We start from the raw sequence: 12,539 nt of genomic DNA, 5'->3' as shown, positions 1-12,539 counted from the left end.
ACATGGCAAATTTTCTCAAGGAAAATAATTGTTTCTAAATCTCTTAACTAATGCTGTAAACTATGGGAGTCAGTTGTAGCTTACTAGGCTTCATTAGCCTACTATAATATTGAAGGTAAAAATTAACTGATTTGTATACAAACACTTAAATTACACTTTTATTTATTTTTATAATAATAAAGTTATATGAAATATAAACATTTAAATGGAGGCTGTCATAAAATTTTGCCAGATTTATTCAAACGTATTAAATATTGAAGAACATAAAAAATTATAATGATATGTAATATGGTGCATATATTTAGCAAAATACTAATAATTTTTCTAGCTGACTAACAAGTTTATGGTCACTGGATACGGTTTTTCTGAGGTAAATGTGACGTTACATGACATTGTTTACTAACGTCTTTCCACGGTTGAAACACTGATTGAGCGATTCCATGTGACATGATACGGATTTCGATAAGTTGTAGTCTATCTTTTAACACACTTTCAGATGTTTATTTTGCTCTGTAACTGGTATTATTAAGGCGGAAGAGAAGATCATGTGCGCTCCGCGCTGCTGCTGCTCTTGAGCTGAGCTGCGCCAGAGCGATCTCACGCCACAGCACCAAAACGGTATTTATGTTTTTGAATTTCATAAGAAAATAGACGTAATTTGAAATCTGAGACTTTGTTTCATATCAATAGTAACAAAGCACAAAGATTATTGCGATTTATTGGATGGAATGTGCACTACAATGTTTCATTCATTCATCAACTGAAAACAGGATGACTAATTGATTCTTGGGATTTAAGAATCGATATTGGTTCGTAAAAATGAGAATTGATTAAAATCGAGAAATCTATATTTTTTACCCAGCCCTACTCTAAAATATAAAATACAACATGATATAAAAGTAATATGAGAGTTTACACTAACATGATGAATATTAGAATGTTTAGACCAGTGTTTACTGTCAAATACCATGTTTGTGGATATCTGCTCAAATGTAGAGCCACTGGGGCCCGTTTGTTCCCACAGCTCTCTGCCTCGTCCTGCTTGCCTCACATATATTGTCACAGTCATGTGTTTATTGTCTTCATACATATATTTATAAGTCAAAGTGTTTCTATCTCTTTTTTTTATAGCTGGATGCCTTTGTACATATTAGGGATTTCCTGGAAAGTCATGTCTACTTATGTGAGGTATATTTTAACTTTCTGCGTTAGGGCACCCTCCGGCTTCCAGTATGAATGAAACATACATTGCATGTGTTTATAGTGCTTTAATAATGCTCACACCACCCTATTTTGGGTAAAAATGTAAAACATCGGAAGTATACATGTAACGCTCAAATCCACGAAAGACGAAGATGATGTACATAACAGGGTTTATTTACTGTCACTAGATCAAAATATACAGCCAACATGCGAGACAGCGTGTAAACATGTAACACGAATAATATCGGACAATGAATGAGAACTCGAGGAACTTAAATGCACAGTGATGATGAGACAATAACGAACAGTTGTGGTGATTGTGTAGGTGTCCATGGTGACTGATCAGTGGTGGGAAAACAAAGACAAAGAAACAGACGTGCTGAATGAAAACAAACTAAAAGTCCTTGAACTCAATACGACTAAACATGATGGAGACAATACATATGATAATCCATATATTTTTCTTTAGTGTAATGAAGTGTTCCTTTCTAATATAGGTGCCTGTGCCCGGTTGCATAAAGCACCTTAAGTGTAATTTGCCCTTAAGTTCGCCCTTATGTTTCCCTTAAACCTAAGGGTGTTGCAGAAAAAAACCCTTAAGTGTTACTTAAGGGTTTCTTTAAGTAAAACGTCATAAACACTTAGAATTTCCCTTAAATGCTGTTTTTTCACTTAAGTAATCCCTTAAAAAGCATTAAGTGTTGCATAAAACCCCTTAACGGTCATTTCCCTAAGTATAATTTAAGGTTTGGAAATCGTAACCTTAAGAGTAACGCGGACAAAAATAAGACGACATGGCTGAATTTATGGAACCAGCTGAAGATCATTATGTGCCAAGAAGAATTTTTAGGGATAGAGAGAACCCTTTGGACCATCTTAGCAATGAAAAATTGTTGCAAGAATACCGATTTGATCGACGCGCAATATTTGACATCGTCACACATCGCATACCTTGACCATGTCACACATCGCAACCACTCTTTAACTGCGGTGTTACAACTGCTTATGGCACTGCGTTTTTTTGCAACTGGGAGTTTTCAGACGGTAGTGGGATATGTTTTCCACGTGCTTAAATCGGCTACCATTCAATAAATGTACAATTAGTGTGTATCGGATCTTCAGGTGATATTCTCAATTCATTCAGTTAACGGACACTCTGAGGTAAAGTGACTGCAGACTTAGCAACGATTATATTTAATTGTACAGTACAGTCATAACATAACGTACATACATTATCTTAATTCCATTATGTCCTTAAACATAACAATATTGCTGTCCATAAACTGAGAAAGTGCGCGTCTGGTGTGCGATACCTCGAGTTGTCCTAGACGCGACGCGGCATGTTAGTGTTTTGCGTATCTATGGCAACAACAGACTTTTATAACGTGAATCCAGGATCGCTGTCGTGAAACACTTAAATGTTTCCCTTACCTAAGAGAACCGTTTAAGAGATTATATGCAACACCCTTAAGTTATTCTCTTAGGTAAGGGGAAATCGCCCCTTAAGTATCATACTTAAGGGAAAAACTTAAGGTGCTTTATGCAACCGGGCACTGCATTTTCCCCCAAAAAAATGTTTAACCAGAAAAATCACAATTCGATTTTTTTTCCCTTAAACCTAGTTGCTCTCTTGATTACACACAATAGTAATTCAAATCAATTACAAATTTGAAATGTAAAGACAGATTCTTTATTTTTTCATACTCTCATGGTGCAAACAGTGGCAAAAAAATAAGCAAAAGTAACATTTTCTACCATGTCTTCAGATAGGTTACAAAATTACAAGACAGTGCAAATAATCAATCATTATTTAATGATAGAACTTAAGTAAATAGAACTAAAACTTGGTAACCATGTATAAATGAAAACTCACATTCTCTTTTTTTGTGTATGTGAGAAACAATGAGCGCTCTCAGCAAAGCAATGGCGCCTCACACTAGTGTTTACTGTGTGTCCACTGAAATTAACTGAAATAGTGCACTTCATGGAGAGCGTAAACTCTCAAACTCCGCCTCAGCACACAATTTGCGAATGGGTCCCAAACAGAAATACGTCATCAACTAAGCTTTATCGTTATTATCGCGGGCAGACTAATTCTTATCGTAAGGAGAATTTTTACCGGTATATCGCAAACGATAATATATCACCCATCCCTCGGTCACAGTTATTTTTTTTACTTTTTTTTTTTTACAGGGACCAGATGCCACTGATGAGTCCTGCTGACTCAAGTCTCTACAAACTGTTTTTCTCTGAGAGCGCTGTACCAACATCATCAAGCTACACTGGACTGATATTCTACATGAAAATGGTAGTTTTCGTGGCAAAAGAAAAAGCAAACACCTTTGAAACCACAGGTATGTTGAACAGGAACTGTTTCAGGAATGGCACAAAGGTGTGTGGCTGTTCAAGTCTCTGGAGTTTAGATCAGTGTACTTAATAATGTGCCTTTTTACCTTTATGTATATTTGGATTATGTTGTGTTGTAAATAAAATAGAAAAAAAAAAAACTTTAAATCTCCTAACATTCTTTCTTCTAGTTCCCTCACAGTCCCATTCAGCTGATAGGGCCTTTAGGGAGAGGTTCATCCATTCATTCATCCAGCGGGGAAGGTGAAGTGGGGCGTTTCATTGAACCGCTGGGCTGCCATTCTACAAGACTACCAGGCCATACAGAGGCTGGTGGGAAACTGTCCAGCACTGAGGAGACGGGCAAGGATTCAGCTGTTTGAGGTCAATCAACGGACACTTTCTGTCTGGTAAGTAGTTTCTTTTTAAAGCCAGCTATAAAAGGAATTTTACAATTCTCATATTCTGTTCATCCTATTAATTGTGCCATTTTAAACAGGTACAACAACTACAGGAAGAAGCTGTAAGCAGATGTGCTGGCTCTGAGTGTGCCCTTACCTCAGATAAGCATGGTGTCTCACACTCTGCTTCTTGTAGCCAAACACAAGACACCAGTGCCCGCTGCACCTGGATCAGCACTTTCACCTTTCCCCTTTGTCGTAAACCCTGACCTGTCAGATCAGGCCATACGACGTGGGCAGTGACATCCTCCCCCCGCATCAGCACCCGCTATCTGTGCTCCACCATCGGCATCCCTGTCTGCTCCACCGCCAGCTGCCTTCTCTCCTCCACCGACAGGAACATCCTTGAGCAAAACAATTTTGTGGAGGAAGGCAGAAGATTTTTTAGCTCAGAAGCAAGGGCTGCACCCTCCACAGCAACATGTACGATTACTCATGCAGTTGATGTGGGCAGCCCAGAAAAAAAGAGTTTTGGCACACCAGGGTGGGCAGCTTCTTCTTCTGTGCCACAGCAGAGGGAAAGACTGTGGAAGAGTGGCTGCAGGAGAGGAGAAATGAAGAAAAGCCTTTGCTGTAAATAACTATTTACTTGTAAATGTCCTTTGTTTCTTTCTATTAAAGAGATATTTTACCACTGGAAATTTGAATGGGGTCATTTATGTAGTAGAAATGTGAAATTATTTTAGAAGTTGGTGCCTTCTAGACTGAGAAAAGCCAGAAAATGTATTTTTGGCTCATGTGGATGAAAAACAACAACTCCCAGAATGCACTTGCTTTGCTGCCCTACGAGGCCACTCCCAAGCCACGCCTACCGGTTACAGAGGGCAGTGTCGGAAGAAATTATACAACTAGGCTACTAGTTGACTCGAAACTGAAAAGACGCCGTTTTATCGTGAGATCCCACCCCCGAACGAGCTCCTACTACTGGCTGTGGTCTCTAGCCTCTGGCCAAAAAAGCCTCCGATGACGCAAAAGGAAGATTTTTGCGTCATCTGAGTTTTTTTTTTTTTTCAGACACACATTATTTGCCCATATAAATGCCATGTTAATATATCAAAACCTTATTTAAGGTTTATCTGCCTTCATGAAAGTCTAAATTATTGTTTTTTACTTTTGAACATTTATTTTCCCTCATAAAAATTAAGATTAGATAGTGTAAAAGAGTCAGGAGTGTGCCAACTGCCACAAAGAGGGCCCCAAAGATGTTTCAAACAGTAGCAGTACCACTGCTCTGAATGTACCGGCATATGGAGGCGTGAAAATGAAGTGACGTGATGATGACATCAAAAGTTCAATATATATTCCAATAAGTGAAAAAAAATAAAGGTTTTCCAATAGAGTGCAAATGGTATTTACAGTGAAAATCCAAAAAAAGACAGAACAACCAAAAATAAAATAAACTGTTCAAAGTAATACGCAAACAAACTTTTGGCTATGCCAATAAATTGACCCAAAACAGAGCAACAACTACAAACCAACTCACTCTACGAGCTTCCAGACAGCTCTGAGAGGCAGTGTTGCCAACTATTTTCACAGGAAAGTAGCTAATGCCTTCCCTAAAAGTCGCTAAATGACGTCATACGTCAATTAGCATATTCATGACGTAATCGCTTCGTACTTGCGTTCTGCCTGCCTAATGTGTTTTCTCTCTAAATTAATGCTCACATACTGTATTTAATATAATATAATAATGTCAAATAAAGCTGTTCTCATTTCCTATCTTTTTTTTCCGTCTGACAAGAACGAGTAGCTATAATATAGTGAATGACTACATTTTTTATAGGTCTATGAGTTCGGGAACCGGGAGAGTTCGGGAACCGGATGAACTAAAGCTCTGTGATAATGAGTATTACAAGTATTAAGCACAAGAAAAGAAAGGAAATTAAAATGGTCAAACTAAATTCTTTAAATATAAAACAAAAGAAAAGCATTTAAGTGATAAGTCCGTGGAAAAACACTACTCATTCACGTCTGTTAGCAGCCGTAAGCTCAACAGATGAACGTGCTGCTGCTCCTCTCAGCCATTCACTGAACAAGGTAGACGCAGCTAGAGAGAGTGACGGCGGGGAGAAAGCAAGACCTCGTGCTCGCAAGATTCAAATTGGCAACATTTGAAGGTTACTGAGGTTTGTCCAAAGGTCTCCACGGTGACCCCTAATGGTCAGAACAGTGTAAATGCAACAAAAACCCAGGCCAAACATGCATAACACCTTTTACAAATCTATTGTAATTGCAATTTTTTTATTGAAAGTAAAATCTTTCAAATGCAATTATCTAATAAGATTATCAAGTGTCTATATGTTCTTTTATCAATTGTCAGAATTTGTTTTGTTTGTTCTATGAATGGCTCAGCTAAACAGGCCAATAAGAGACTATTAACTACCATTATTCATTTGAATTATACTAATGTCTAATTAAAACGTCTACAAATGTATAAAACTGATCAGAGATCAGGTAAAACCCACAGACACTTGGTCACTGGTTCTCAGTGACTCCTCATGATTCATGTGTTGACAGATCATCACCCCCAGCGGTGAACCATTGAAATTTCGAAGTGTTTTCGAAACCATTATGACGTAATGAAGCCTTGTTTACTGAAATCCTGGACTCTTGTAAATGATTTGTAAATGTTTCGAAGCTTCATGAAGCAGTGTTTTGAAATTGCCATCACTACTTAACATAACACAATATATAAATCAACATAGTGAAAATAATGACTCACTAAATGTTAAACTAAAGAAAAAGGGCATGGTGAGGACAGGACCAACACTTAACAATACACAATCAGTGACACACATCTGTGTTATCTAACTGATGTTAAAACTTTGCGCAAAAAACAGATAATGTTATGATGTTAGTATGAAAAGTGTATGTATGCATGCAAGTTCTCAGTCCAGTGTCATAATAAGAGTCATTTTACTGTGACAGATAGATTAGCTTACTCCTCATTGAAAATGATTTAAAAACATTTAGGTCGATTTTACAATGAATTATAGACCTATAATTAAAATTATTAAAAGTCTAAAAATCTGATCACAATTGCTCTTGGTTTGTCTTGCTGCAATAACTTGGTTACAGCAGCCCAACTAAAGTGAACAATGATCACCATAATGGTGACATAAAATGGTGACTGTCCTTCAGAGATTCTGCTTATTAACATTAGGTGTCATCACTAATTGGTCAATCATCATTCAATTAATCACTTAATTATCTCATTATCTTTGAAACTGATTCAGTGTTAATTTTAACACTTAAGTGTGGAATCAAATAAACTGAGGAGTGTTCATTTAACAAAAAATGCTGTTCTTATCTCTAACTTGTGAAGACCACACAAACATAAGATTAGACAACAACAGCAAAACATTGTAAGATCAAGGAAAATAATATATATATATATATGAATAAATATAATAAAATATGAAAGATAAAAGGACAAAGCTCAGGTTCAGGTTGCATTTAAAGAGTCAAATTACACCATAGATCCTTCATAGTGGTATTAAAATAAATCAATATGACTTCCGGTTTGAACGTCACCGTGATGGCAGCACTGTGAACGGGCTCCCAAGGAAACCTATGAAATTTAAAACTTTACCCCGTTAAGACAACGCAATTTAATGCCTGGAGGTAGATAAGTGAGGGGGTAAGCGAAATACACCTAAACCAACGCATCGATGGAGCAACATAGTGGGTGCTTAAACCTGGGAAAATAGCGCTAGCTTCCCTGCTAACGTTAATGTGATTCACTGCTCGACACGAGGCTGCACACTGGTGGACTGCTACTGCTCGGTGAAACGATATGGCCAGCATAGACGTGGTACTTCAGGAATTGAGGGACTTTCGCCAAGAAAACAGTGTAAGTTTGGGAGAAATTAAGGAAGAAATGTCTAAGATGAGTGCGAGAATGGACGAGGCTGAAGGGCGGATTGAGAAGGCGGAGGAGAGGATTCAGAACATGGAGGATGCCATGACGGAAATAATAAAGTTACAAATAAGGTTGGAGGATAAATTAATGGACTTGGAGAGCCGTACGAGAAGGGAAAACGTCTGCATCTATGGTGTACCCGAGACAGCAGAGCAGGACTCCCCAACAATGAGTGATTTTGTGGAGAAGCTGCTGCGTGACGGTTTGGGGCTGTCCCAAGATGAGCTTGACATATGCATCGAACGGGCGCTCGATTATTGTGAAATTCCTCAGCTTTAAGACCAAAGAACTTTTGCTCCGTAAAGGCATGGCAGAAAAAAGGATTCACATGGAATGGCAAACAAGTAAGTTTAGACCATGACTATCCTCCTCTCATCCTAAAGAGACGAAGAGAATATGCAGAGGTGCGCAAGATTCTGAAAGAGCAGCAGATCCCCTTTCAGACTCTCTTTCCAGCTAGGCTGAAGGTGAAATACACTGATGAAACTAAAATTTACAACACAGTGGTGGAAGCTACTGCAGATATGTCCAGGAGAGGCTATGCGGTGAAGGTCATCGGATCGCCAGAAACAGCATTGGAGCAACTGAAGCAGCTGACCTGGACCAGAGTTGGTAGAGGAGCGGGGAGCAGCGCAACGAACAAGAGGCGAGACCCCGTTTACAAAGAAAAACTCAGAGCCTTCAAGAGGACCTCACCTGCGCCTTCGGGAAATTGAGGTTTACCCACTTTGTTGTTAGTAACTATTGTAGCTATTACTTAGTTTAATGGTGTGTAATAAGTGGATAAGTAAGGTTTTTGGAGGGTGTTCTTCTCTGTGAGGCCTTAGCCATTAAGGGCCTCCTCCACTGACTGATGAAGAAGTTGCCTTTAAAGGCGAAGCAGGGTCCACTTCACCTTGGAAGTTAGAACTACTTCAGTTTTATTTTTTTATTTTTTTATTCTATTTGTTCACGTGTTTCATGTTCAATGTTTACAAGAGCCTATTAAAATGTGTGTACTCGTCTTATAATTTAGATGAATAGCAGATCAGTGAAAATGGTATCAATCAACATTAATGGCTTACATAATCCGGTAAAAAGGTGGAAAGCCCTATCTAAATTCAAAAGAGATAAAGCTCAGATTGTTTTTATGCAGGAAACACATCTGTCTGATAGCGAGCATGAAAAATTTAACAAGCTTGGTTTTAAACATGTTTTCTATTCTTCTCACAGTTCGGGAAGGCGAAGAGGTGTGGCGATCCTGGTGCACGGCGCTCTAAATTATGAATATTTATCAGAATATAAAGATAAGGAGGGTAGATATATAATGGTAACTGGTAAGATTGATGGTATTATTCTGAGTCTCTTAAACGTGTATATTCCCCCAGGAAACAATTGGTCCTTGTATAAACAGATCCTAGAATTAACAACAACAAGGAGTCAGGGAATTTTACTATGCGGTGGTGATCTTAACCTCACATTTAATGCTAAATTGGATTCTTCGAACGGGAAAGGTGATGCGAGAAATATTGGAGAAAAAATGGTACACCTTATGGACGAATTAGGATTAGTTGATGTGTGGAGAGATTGCCATTCAACGGATAGGGAATATACCCACTATTCATGCGCACACAATGTCTATTTAAGGTTAGACTATATCTTCATGTTCAGAAATGATCTCTTTAGGTTAAAAAATTGTGAAATAGGTCCCTGTACTATATCAGATCACAACCCAGTTTATGCTAATATCTGTCTGAACAGAAAGAATAGATCTACCTTATGGAGGTTGAACACTAACATTCTTAATTACCCTGATATTAAAGAGCGTTTGAAGAAAGAAATAGAGTATTTTGAATATATAACGATAAGGACGAGGTGTCACCGGGAATAGTATGGGATGCACTTAAGGCAGTGATTAGGGGGAAAATAATTGGTATTTCCTCCCACCTGAAAAAAGTAGGTCAGCAAAAACTCCGGCACTTAGAAGATAAGTTGTTAGATCTGCAACGCCAACACTCAAGGTCTCATAATGGTAATATTAAATCAGATATAATAAAATTGAAAAAAGAAATAGATGATTTGAACACAATAGACGTACAGAAAAAACTCATGTTTATAAAGCAACAGTACTATGAGGTAGGGGGGAAATCACTGAAACTTCTTTCGTATAAGCTTAGGAAACAGCAAGCAGAGAGATCCATTCACAAAATTAAGAATCCCCTAAATGATCAAATAGAAATTGAACAGGGAAAAATTCAACAATGCTTTCTGGATTATTATAAGACATTATATTCTCAACCTCATATAGACAACAACCAGGACATCAATATCTTTTTGTCTGAACTTGAGTTACCAACAGTGACAGAGGAACAAAATAAAAAGTTATTATCCACAATAACTAAAGAAGAAATCCAATTAGCAATTAAAAGAAAAGAAGGGAGGGAAGATGGCAGGGGCAGATGGATTCGGTCCGGAATGGTACAAAATAATGCAAGTTTTTTTGGTCCCAACGTTGCTGAATACATTTAATTGGGTGATGGCAAATAAGATAGTCCCACCCTCATGGAGGGAAGCAATAATTTCTATCATCCCAAAAGAAGGAAAGGATAGATTGCAGTGTAGTAACTATCGCCCAATTAGTGTTCTGAATATAGACTACAAGTTGTTCACCTCTATCATGTCAAGAAGATTAGAAACAATTTTACCAGGATTAATACATAAGGATCAGACAGGTTTCATCAAACACAGACAGACTCAAGACAACATTAGGAGGGTTTTACACATAATGAGGCGGGTGGATAAGCAAAAATTAGAGACCTTAGTTTTGAGTTTGGACGCCGAAAAAGCATTTGATTCAGTGAGGTGGTCCTTTTTATATAAGGTGCTTGAAAAATTCAGTTTTGATAAATCTGTAATTGTTTATCGAACCTTTAAGCCAGTGGATCAGGCAGAGAAAGGATATAACTGGAGTAAGAACAGTAGGAGGGGAGCAAAAATTGGCACTTTTTGCTGATGATTTACTATTAACTATATCTTACCCCACGCAGGTTGTTCCTAAAATCATTAAACTACTACTAGACTATGGCTCTTTTTCAGGGTACAAGGTTAATGTAAATAAAACACAGGTATTAACTCTGAACTATGCCCCTCCAGAAGAAGTCAAGGATAGTTATAAATGGAAATGGGAGGCAGACAGTATCAGATATTTAGGGGTGGTATTGCACCGAGACTTCACTAAAATGTTTGAAGCTAATTATGGCCCTCTGAATATAGCAATAAAATCGGATATACAAAGATGGAATACCATTCCTTTTTTGGACTTACATTCTAGGATTGATTCAATAAGATTAAATATTCTCCCCCGAATGCTCTACTTATTCCAGTGTTTACCAATATTCATACCTCAAAAACAATTTGAAGAATGGGATAGAATGCTGTCAAAATATATTTGGAAAGGGAAAAAATCCAGAGTTAAGTATAAAACCTTACAATTGAAGAAAGATAAAGGAGGTCGTGGTCTCCCTTGTCTACGAGAATATTATTGTGCTGCACAGTTAAGACCATTAATATGTTTATGTTCTTCATATTACACCGCAGGATGGAAGGATGTTGAGGGGACAACTATTGAAGCAATTCCAGTTGAAGCTTTATTAGCAGACATCAAACTGCAGAATAAGATTCATTTATCAGACAAACCCATTTCTCATGTAATGATAGCAGCTTGGAATGAAGCCATTGAGATTTGTGGTTTGGAAGACACTTCAAAAATCCTAAAATGGTGTGCATACGATTCAGATTTTACCCCGAATCAGCATGATGATAGATTTAAGAATTGGATTATAAAAGGATTGACTGATTATTACTCATTTGTCCACAAGGGGGCACTCCAATCTTTTGAATCCTTGCAAAGAAAACATGGACTAGACTCTGCTGACTTCTTTAGGTATCTTCAGATCAGGCACTATTTTAATCAGGAACTGAAAGTGAATTTAAACAACTTAGGATTTGTGGGTACATTTATATCATTAGCTACAAATTCAGGAGCACACAATAAAATTATATCTAGGTTATACAACAGCATCCTGCGGTGTAAAAAAGACAACACTCATTATGTTAAAGAGAAGTGGGAAAAAGAGGGTAATTTGATAATCACAGAGGAATGTTGGGAACATATATGCGAGATACAATGGGTTACAACTGGATCTAATGTATGGCGTGAATTTTGTTGGAAAAGTATAATGAGATTTTTCATCACCCATGAGCATTCATGAGCATATACAGAATATTTTTGCATTTGTTTTTCCATTTGCTTTTGATACCTTATATCTCAGTAATATATCATCAGATAAACTGGACTAGAAGGACAAGAAACTTCTATACATCTTATTGGCAGCAAGTAAAAAGGCTTTAACCCGCACTTGAGTTCTGTAGTTCCTGTATTAGAAAGTTAAAAATGGTAAAGCAACGTAATGTACTTCATATGTCAAACAATATGTAAAATTCAATATGCTTTTCCAATAAAAGATAATAAATGTTTTTTTTAAAAAATCAATATATGAAGTGAGGCTGCTATACAACGGAAATTAGAGGACGTCTACCGCAACTGCTCAATATTTGAAACAATAGGA

Source organism: Abramis brama (assembly GCF_963993115.1).
Source record: "Abramis brama genome assembly, chromosome: 4".
Taxonomy (NCBI): Eukaryota; Metazoa; Chordata; class Actinopteri; order Cypriniformes; family Leuciscidae; genus Abramis; species Abramis brama.
Note: the sequence above shows the minus strand (reverse complement) of the source record.